This window comes from Pleurodeles waltl, chromosome 5 (genome assembly GCF_031143425.1).
Source record: "Pleurodeles waltl isolate 20211129_DDA chromosome 5, aPleWal1.hap1.20221129, whole genome shotgun sequence".
Taxonomy (NCBI): Eukaryota; Metazoa; Chordata; class Amphibia; order Caudata; family Salamandridae; genus Pleurodeles; species Pleurodeles waltl.
The window spans coordinates 1,338,044,590-1,338,054,589 of NC_090444.1; the positions used below are offsets into that span (position 1 = coordinate 1,338,044,590).

The window sequence follows — 10,000 nt, forward strand, 5'->3', positions numbered from 1 at the left end:
GCTAAGATCAAGTGTAGTATCTGTTCTTATCAGTTTAATATCTGATACGTCCTCTATCTGGGGACCATATATTAAATTGATTTTTGGAACAGGGAGATGGAATAGGAGCTTGCTCTGTCCACTCCACGCATCAACCTGGTATTGCAAGTACCTCCAGGAATGGTGCAACCTCCCCACCCGGGGAAACACATGCTGTTGAAAAAAAAGATGCAAAAGGAGCGTTTCACTGGCTTTCTGTAAAGTGGCGCTAATGTCTTGGGTGTAAATAAAACCAACCTGGCCACTTTTTGGCAGCCGTGTCTTGTTTTATTTATTGATTGATTGATTTAATTAATTATTTATTTCGTTTTAGCCCTACCGCGTTGGTAAGACAGGAAGGAAATAAGGAAGGAAGGGGGAGAAAGGGGGAGAGAGAGAGAGAGAGAGAGAGAGAGAGAGAGAGAGAGAGAGAGAGAGAGAGAGAGAGAGACAGGGGGGGGGGGGAGCTGCCTGTGGCAGAACAGAAGAGCTGGACACTGCCTCTTCCTTCTACCCAGAGAAGGCATGGACAGAGTCCTTTGCCTTCTTTGCCTGCCCCCGCTGCCGAACGGCCACGAACGGCCGAGCCTTATCTATAGGCCTAAGCTACAGGGCAACAGAGTCCTGGGTAAGCGAGGGCGAGTGTGCCGGCCACTTGCTGCCAGGGTGCTGTCCAGGGTGGCCAGGCCTCCCGACCAAGGGGCTGGAGGCAGTGGACAGGAAGGGGAGGGGCATGCAAAAACTAGAAACTGGGCAACGTGGGTATGCTAATGGACGCATAATGAGGCGACTGCTGAGGATTCTGGGAGCCGGAAGTCCCCCGCCCCCGACGCCAGGGCCTCTTTTTCCTTTTGTCACTGGCTGAGCTCTTGCCAAGAGATGTGGAAAAGAGGCGAAAGGCCCGTGAACGGCCAAGGAAAGGACGGCGCCAGCCCGAGTCAGCCAGGGAGACCGGCCGGTGAGGTGAGAATTCTGGCCCCTCTTCGGGTTATCGCTTCTCGGCCTTTTGGCTAAGATCAAGTGTAGTATCTGTTCTTATCAGTTTAATATCTGATACGTCCTCTATCTGGGGACCATATATTAAATTGATTTTTGGAACAGGGAGATGGAATAGGAGCTTGCTCTGTCCACTCCACGCATCAACCTGGTATTGCAGTACCTCCAGGAATGGTGCACCTCCCCACCCGGGGAAACACATGCTGTTGAAAAAAAAGATGCAAAAGGAGCGTTTCACTGGCTTTCTGTAAAGTGGCGCTAATGTCTTTGGGTGTAAATAAAACCAACCTGGCCACTTTTTGGCAGCCGTGTCTTGTTTTATTTATTGATTGATTGATTTATTTAATTATTTATTTCGTTTTAGCCCTACCGCGTTGGTAAGACAGGAAGGAAATAAGGAAGGAAGGAAGGGGGAGAGAGAGAGAGAGAGAGAGAGAGAGAGAGAGAGAGAGAGAGAGAGAGAGAGAGAGAGAGAGACAGGGGGGGGGGGGGAAGCTGCCTGTGGCAGAACAGAAGAGCTGGACACTGTCCATGCCTTCTCTGGGTAGAAGGAAGAGGCAGAGTCCTTTGCCTTCTTTGCCTGCCCCCGAACGGCCACGAACGGCCGAGCCTTATCTATAGGTCTAAGCTACAGGGCAACAGAGTCCTGGGTAAGCGAGGGCGAGGTGCCGGCCACTTGCTGCCAGGGTGCTGTCCAGGGTGGCCAGGCCTCCCGACCAAGGGGCTGGAGGCAGTGGACAGGAAGGGGAGGGGCATGCAAAAAACTAGAAACTGGGCAACGTGGGTATGCTAATGGACGCATAATGAGGCGACTGCTGAGGATTCTGGGAGCCGGAAGTCCCCCGCCCCCGACGCCAGGGCCTCTTTTTCCTTTTGTCACTGGCTGAGCTCTTGCCAAGAGATGGGGAAAAGAGGCGAAAGGCCCGTGAACGGCCAAGGAAAGGACGGCGCCAGCCCGAGTCAGCCAGGGAGACCGGCCGGTGAGGAGAGAATTCTGGCCCCTCTTCGGGTTATCGCTTCTCGGCCTTTTGGCTAAGATCAAGTGTAGCTTGCTGCATTTGGTCTGTCTGGGGCTGGTTGTGGTTGCTGTGGTCTGGGTGTGCTGGGCCTGCGTTTCCCTGGCTTGTCCGGGGCCAGGCTGCGCATAGTCAGCTGCAGTGTCCATAGCTGGAGGAAGCTCTTTCTTTGTTTGCGGCCACTGTCATGGAGACGGGCCTTCGTTCCCTGGCATGTCCGGGGCAAGGCTGATGCTCTGTGGCGGTCGGGTAGCGGCAGAGGGGGAGTTCTGTGAAGCGATTTGGGTTTCCAGCATTTGGGGAATTACTTTTGTGTATTTTTCTTGTGCGTTCTTCCCCTCTGTGCCCCGCCGGTGGGGGCTCTCAACCCTTGGCGCCTAGGTGCTGGGGGAGGGGGGTCTTTGCTGGTGGGGGCAGGGGGGAATGTCTGTTGTGTGCATATTGTTTACAGGCACAGGTACAACGGTCTCTCTTTTCTTTTGTTTCTTTCTACCCTAGCTTTCTGACTTTCTTTAGCCCTTTCCCTTCTAGCCTGCTCCCTTTCTTTTTTGCAGAATGTCGCAGACAAGCCCCAGAGTGGGGGTGAGAAGGCACTTTTGTGTGCGCTTCACGATCAAGCAGGAATTTCTGGTAGGTGAAAAGAAACTAGTAATGTCGAGAGTTGATTTTGTGAAAGTTGTTTTACAAAAGTTGTTACGTATTGAAGCATGTGATTTATTCTGTGTTATAGCACTGCCTGCTGGTAATGGGTGGGATGTCAGTTTTCAATCTGTAGTTTGTTTTAATAATTTCTGGGCTATATATGAGAAGGAACGTGGGCAAAATGAATTGGCTTGCTTTAATGTTGATGGTCTCACTGACGTAAGTTCAAAAATGCTTGTACTTAAAGTTTATAATGAAACTGTAAGTGAACATGATATTTTGATGTGGCTAAAAAGGAATTGCGAAACTGTCCATAATCTTGAAAAAGTGCGTGACGTTTTGGGAATTTGGAATGGGTCATGGAAAATAGCAGTTAAATTGAAAGTAAATCAGACTGGGATGGGAGGTTTGTGCCATCTACCACCTTCCTTTATGTTGGGTGCAAATAGAGTTTTGGTTTTTTACGCTGGTCAACCTAAGTTGTGTAGGAAATGTGGGGGGAGAGATCACATACAGGCGGAATGCAAAAAGCTGATTTGCTCCAATTGTGGACGGGAGGGGCATGTGGCAAAGGAATGTGAAGAAAGAAAGTTGTGTAATTTGTGTGGGAAGGAAGGACACTTGTACCGTGATTGCCCTATGTCTTTTGCGAATAAATTAAAGAAACCACTATGGCCTGTAGAAGGAGTTGGCACCAATGGTACTGCAGGGGGTGAGGTAAGTATTCAGGTAGTAGGGGAAGAAATGGTAAGAGAGGCAAAAGAAAGGCAAAAAGATCAAGGACCCACAGATGGACCAACTAAGGTAAATTGTGAGGAAACTGATAAGGTGAAAGTATGTATCACAAGGAGTCAGGAAAGACTTAATGATGATGCTGGTGAAGGCGTGAGTGGTTGTCAGGGGCAAGCAGGGGGACAGAAAGCATTTAGTTCAGGGGACGAAAGTGTGCTGGAGCTGTCAGATAGTGCTTTTGTGCAATTGCCCTCAGGATGTGCAAGGGGAGAACATGAGGATAGTGAGATCACAGTCCAACAAAAGACAAAATTGAAGGGTAAGTTCTGGAGTCCAGTCTCTTCAGATGGAGAAGAGTCCATGGATGACTCTGATAAGTGGGCCATTCCACCAGGACAGGATCCCCTAGAAGTAGGGATGGAGGAAGAAGGGGAAAAGGACAGTGAGGGGGTGACTCAGATTGAGAGACACATAGTGGAAATGGAAGAAAAGTTGGAAGTAGAACGCATGAAGTTGGAGAGAAAGTTGGAGAGAAGGAAGAGTCTGGAGGAAGCTGAAGAACAGGAAACAGCGAAAAAGAAGAAAGTGGAAAACTCATCTGAAGATGCCGTGTTGAAGAACATACAGGATGATGGTAATTCGCAAGGTATGCAGCAGACTGATAAAAGCCAAAGTGGTGGGTATGGGAATGGGAAAAAGAAGGGAGTTGAGGATAGTGGTAAGGTAACTGGGTCAGGGGGTCAGCAACTTTCTGCCCCACAAAATGCTTTGTCTCAGAGGCTCCCACAACCTGTAGGGGGGAATGTCAGGACTATGAGAATAAGAAAAGCCACTGCAGACAAAGGTGAGGTCGCTCCTAAAACACAAAAAAAGGAAGGTAAATCCATGGGAAAGCAAGGAAAGAAGGATGGGGGGGAGGATGGTAAGGTGACCAATAAGAAAGACACTGGACCCAAGAAAGATCCTCTTGAAATGGCACTGTTGGGGGAATTGGGAAATAGCGAAGATGAAATGTTTGAGGTTCCCGAGTCCTTTCCGTCCGGTAAGTAAGTATGGATAACATCTGTCAATTTTTATATTTTCAATTGTTTTTGTTTATGGCATTAAAAGTTGTTTCTATTAATGTAAGGGGAGTATGTGGGGAAGACAGGAGAGACAAAGTATTGTTCTGTTTGGGGGAGATGAAGGGGGTCGATATTTTTTGTCTACAGGAATGTCAGATTCCTTTTAGGATGGACTACTCATGGTGGCAGCATGGATGGGCGAAAGGTCCTTCATTTTGGTCAGGTGAAGACAGCAATCGCAATAGTGGGGTTGCAGTTTTGGTGGCAAGCAGAAAGGTAAGCATTAGTGACACAAAAATATTAAAACCAGGAAGAGCCATACGGGTAAGAGGGAAATTTGAAGGAGTGCCTTTTACTTTGTTAAATACCTATGCTCCAGCTGATAAGGAAGAAAGAGCACACCTTTTTGATAAAGTTTGTAGGGGTGCATGTTTAACTAGGGGCAGTTTTATTTGGGCAGGAGACTTTAACACCGGTTTATCCTGTAGAGATACTGGGAGTGGGCGTCCTGTGGACAAAACAGGTCATGTTCTTAAGGAACTTTTAAGTGATTTTAGTTTAAAGGATGCCTTTCTACAGGCTAATCCACAGGCTGGGAGGAGGTCCAGAGCACAGGATGGGGATGGGGATGGGGAGGAAAGGGGTTTCTTTACTTGGCATGGGCCAGATTTGAGGCTCAAATCCAGAATTGATTTTGTGTTTGTATCTAAAGATCTGAGCTGTGAGAAATGTATTCTAAAACCAGTCTTCTTTTCAGACCATATGGCTTTAGTGGCTGAGATATTGATGGATAATGCACAGGTGCATGGAAGGGGCATATGGAAACTGAATGTTACCCTCTTGAAGGATGAGAGGTTGCGGAGGTGCTTTTTGAAGCACTTTGAAGGATGGAAAACCTTGAGAGATTTCTTTGCAAGCTGGACTGAGTGGTGGTTGTGGGTTAAGAGACGAATTGGGCAATTTTTTAGGGAGGAAGGGAGGAAGATGGCAAAAGAAAAGGAGAATGAACTGAATGTGTTACAAGGCAGATTACAAAGGATGTATGGCATGGCAAGATTGGGTATGGATGTTGTAAGTGAAGTAAGGGACTTAGAAAGTCAGATTGAGGAGGTTTATTTGCAGCGTTTAGATGCTGTAAAGAATACTGCCAGAGCAGAATGGGTGGATGGTAATGAAAAATGTTCAAGGTACTTCTTTAAGAAAGTGGTGGAAGAGAAGAAGACAGTGGAAGGTTGGAAGGATGGTCAAGGGAGGTGGAGGACTAAGAAAGAGGAGATGGGCGAGCTGGTGGTAGAGTTTTTTGAGGATCTATATTCAGAGAAAGAAGTGAACCCCTCTGAGTCAACAGCTTCATTGACAGTGCTACAAGATACACTGACGTTGGAGCAAAAAAAGGGCCTGGTGGAGGACTTCTCAGTTGAGGAGCTTGACAAGGCCATGAGTTCTTTTGGGGGAGATAAGTCGCCTGGTCCAGATGGACTTCCCATTGAGCTGTATAAGGAGTTTTGGCCAGCTTTGAAGAGCTCTCTGCTGGAAGTCTGTAGGGAGCGGAAAATTGTTGGGGGTGCTCCTAAGGAGTTCTGTGAGGGAGTTATTGTTCTGCTCCACAAGAAGGGTGACAGAGCTGACTTAAAGAACTGGCGGCCTATCACCCTGTTGAATGCTGATTATAAATTGTACATGAAGCTTTTGACTCAGAGGGTGGGTGCGCTTGCCTCTGGTCTGATCTCAGCAGACCAGGTAAGTGCAGTCAAGGGAAGGAGGGTTTCAGACTGCTTATCACTTGTGAGGGATTGTATTCGCTTTCAGCTTGACAGATGTTCACCTTTGGCTCTCTTAAGTCTGGATTTTGAAAAAGCATATGACCGGTTGTCACATGGGTTTTTGTGGAAGATACTAGAAGCAATGGGTATTCCATTACTGTTTGTGCAATGGATTAAATGGATATATGAGGCTTCTAGCAGCAGAGTACTTTACAATGGGTGGTTGTCTCGGGGCTTCAGGGTAAAGAGTGGGGTAAGACAAGGGTGTCCTATGTCTCCAATTTTATTTGTCTGTGCCATTGAATGTCTTAGCAAAATGATTGAAGGGGATCCCCATATTACAGGAGTACATGTGCCAGGGAGTGGGGGGCAGTCTGTTAAAATCCAACTGTACATGGATGATGTCACTCTGCTGTGTACAAACAGAGCGTCTGTTAGAAGAGCTTTAGGAAAAGTTAATACATATTGCCAAGCTTCTGGTGCTAAACTGAATGGTCATAAATCCCAATGTATGTTATATGGCACATGGCAGGAGGATCCTTGTCCAGAAGTCCAGAGGGTGGAGGAGACTGTTACAGTGCTGGGGATCAAGTTTGACCGTGAAGGAAGAGGCGTGAAGAACTGGATGGAGAAGATCCCACAAGTCTCTAGGACACTTGGACTGTGGTCATTAAGGGACTTGTCTTTTGAAGGGAGGGTTTTTGTGTTAAGAACTGTTCTATTACCTTCTTTGTTTTACATAGCTGCAGTATTTCCACCTCCAAAGAGGGTCCAAGTGATCCTAGCAAGGAAGTTAGCTCTTTTCTTCTGGAAAGGTGCAATGGAGCCTCTTGCTAGAGAAATAGTGTATAAACCACGGCAAGCGGGGTGGTATGAATTTACCTGACTTAAGATATGTATTACATTTGTATTTTGTGGTTGTTCATTTACATATGTTTTTCTTTGCAACTTCTAAAGCAGGTTTTTTTTGTAAGATATAATTTGGGTTTTGTTCTGAGATCTCTGGGTATGTGGGTAACAACTAATATTTCTCCCCTTGCCTTTTCATCTCCTGAGTGTTATGCTTTTGTTAAACAGTTTTTATGCAATAATCAACTGCACATGTTACAATCTTTTTGTTGGAAGTCTTTTAAAGTTATTTTTGCTTTTGTGTCTAGCAGATTACCTGTGACAACAGTGCCAGCAATGGCAGAAGACAGATCCAGAGCCGCCTGGCTTGGGATGGCCCATCCAAGGATATTGGGTTTCCATCGAGATCTCCATTGGAGGGCGGTACATGAGGTATTGCCAACTAGGAGAGCTTTGTTTCGTAGGTCTCTTTCAACTTCTGCTGTGTGTCCTAGGGAGGGTTGTTGGGAAGAAGAGTCTGCGGCTCATGTTTTTTGGGATTGCCAATTCGCTTCAGTAGTCTGGAGGCGTTCCCTGAAGTATTTTAGCCATCACATTTTAGAAGAGCAGCTCACATACCGTCTAGTCATGCATGGGACTGGAATGGGCCCCTGGCAACCAGAACAGTGGAGGGTTGTCTGGTGCATTGTATCTGCAGTTAAAAAAGCCCTGTGGGATTCCAGAAACATCCTAGTGTTGAAAAGAGATGTTTTGAAACCAAATGCAGTCTGGAAGATGGCCCAGAAGGCAATCCAGGAGTATTTTCAGCAAGATGTGAGAAGGAAAGGATGGTATTGGGCGACCAGTGTTTGGATCTTTCACCCGCCATGAAAAGAGGCAGGATTCCATTGGGGTTATTACATCAGCCAAGATTTTTTTTCTTCTAGTTTCTTTCAGGGCAACATGCGCCTAGTCTTAGTCACAAATTGAAGAGTATTTTGACCTATGCTGAACAATAGATCATCTCATATGCTTCATCCATAAAGGATGAGAGCTAGGAAATGGTTTTGGGCGATTGGAAAAGGGCTGGTTTCCTGGGTTCCTGTCTCCAGTGCTTTGCCTGTAATGGGCAAGGGCGTGTCTCCTGTGCTCCACCTGTGATGGGTGTGAGCTGGACTCTTGTCTCCTGCGCTCTGCCTGTGATGGGCAAGGGCTGGTCTCCTGTGCTCCACCTGTGATGGGCGTGAGCTTGACTCTTGTCTCCTGCGCTCTGCCTGTGATGGGCAAGGGCTGGTCTCCTGTGCTCCACCTGTGATGGGTGTGAGCTGGACTCTTGTCTCCTGCGCTCTGCCTGTAATGGGCAAGGGGCTGGTCTCCTGTGCTCCACCTGTGATGGGCGTGAGCTGGACTCTTGTCTCCTGCGCTCTGCCTGTGATGGGCAAGGGCTGGTCTCCTGTGCTCCACCTGTAATGGGTGTGAGCTGGACTCTTGTCTCCCTGCGCTCCTGCCTGTGATTGGCAAGGGCTGGTCTCCTGTGCTCCAACTGTGATGGGTGTGAGCTGGACTCTCGTCTCCTGCGCTCTGCCTGTAATGGGCAAGGGGCTGGTCGCCTGTGCTCCACCTGTGATGGGTGTGAGTTGGACTCTTGTCCCCTGCGCTCTGCCTTTGTTGGGCTCCGCCTGTGATGGGTGTGAGCTGGTCTCCTGTCTTCTGCAGTTATGAAAACATTTTTTGTCCTTTTTTTATGCACAGCTCTCTTTAGTAAAATGTTGGCAAAAATGGATGGTCTTGATGGAAATCTAATGTTGGCATTAGGCTAGGATGAGGTAGTTCTTTATATTAATCTGCTAGATACAAAACATTTTAGTAAGAGCTATGTATTTGTTACAACCCATGTATTTTGTCTAATAGGTTTATCAGGAGGGTGTCAGGGTGGTGGGTCTTGCACTTGTGAATAATTTTGTATGTTTGTTGTCTGCCACATTGACGTGGCTATGTGTTTCTATATTTACTAAGGTATTATTAGGGGTCGCCGCATTCCCCTGCCTTTGTGTATATTGCCTTCTTGTATTTATTATGTATTGTTCCTTTTTGAATTTCAATAAAAACTATTTTAAAACGTATCTGTTCTTATAGGTTTAATATCTGATACGTCCTCTATCTGGGGACCATATATTAAATTGATTTTTGGAACAGGGAGATGGAATAGGAGCTTGCTCTGTCCACTCCACGCATCAACCTGGTATTGCAGTACCTCCAGGAATGGTGCACCTCCCCACCCGGGGAAACACATGCTGTTGAAAAAAAAGATGCAAAAGGAGCGTTTCACTGGCTTTCTGTAAAGTGGCGCTAATGTCTTTGGGTGTAAATAAAACCAACCTGGCCACTTTTTGGCAGCCGTGTCTTGTTTTATTTATTGATTGATTGATTTAATTAATTATTTATTTCGTTTTAGCCCTACCGCGTTGGTAAGACAGGAAGGAAATAAGGAAGGAAGGGGGAGAGAGAGAGAGAGAGAGAGAGAGAGAGAGAGAGAGAGAGAGAGAGAGTGAGAGAAGAGAGAGAGAGAGAGACAGGGGGGGGGGGGAGCTGCCCTGTGGCCAGAACAGAAGAGCTGGACACTGTCCATGCCTTCTCTGGGTAGAAGGAAGAGGCAGAGTCCTTTGCCTTCTTTGCCTGCCCCCCGAACGGCCTAACGAACGGCCACGAACGGCCGAGCCTTATCTATAGGCCTAAGCTACAGGGCAACAGAGTCCTGGGTAAGCGAGGGCGAGGGTGCCGGCCACTTGCTGCCAGGGGTGCTGTCCAGGGTGGCCAGGCCTCCCGACCAAGGGGCTGGAGGCAGTGGACAGGAAGGGGAGGGGCATGCAAAAACTAGAAACTGGGGCAACGTGGGTATGCTAATGGACGCATAATGAGGCGACTGCTGAGGATTCTGGGA

General features: G+C 47.5%; 2 non-coding genes and 1 pseudogene across 2 annotated transcripts; all 3 read left to right on the top strand.

Moving 5' to 3' along the window:
• On the top strand, positions 1 to 173 carry LOC138297562 (U2 spliceosomal RNA; annotated as a pseudogene).
• Positions 174 to 1,008: 835 nt separating this feature from the next.
• Positions 1,009 to 1,199, top strand: LOC138297534 (U2 spliceosomal RNA). Its single transcript, XR_011204133.1, has one exon. It is a non-coding gene; the product is annotated as a U2 spliceosomal RNA (small nuclear RNA).
• Positions 1,200 to 9,142: 7,943 nt separating this feature from the next.
• On the top strand, positions 9,143 to 9,335 carry LOC138297594 (U2 spliceosomal RNA). Its single transcript, XR_011204172.1, has one exon. It is a non-coding gene; the product is annotated as a U2 spliceosomal RNA (small nuclear RNA).
• Positions 9,336 to 10,000: the final 665 nt, after the last annotated feature.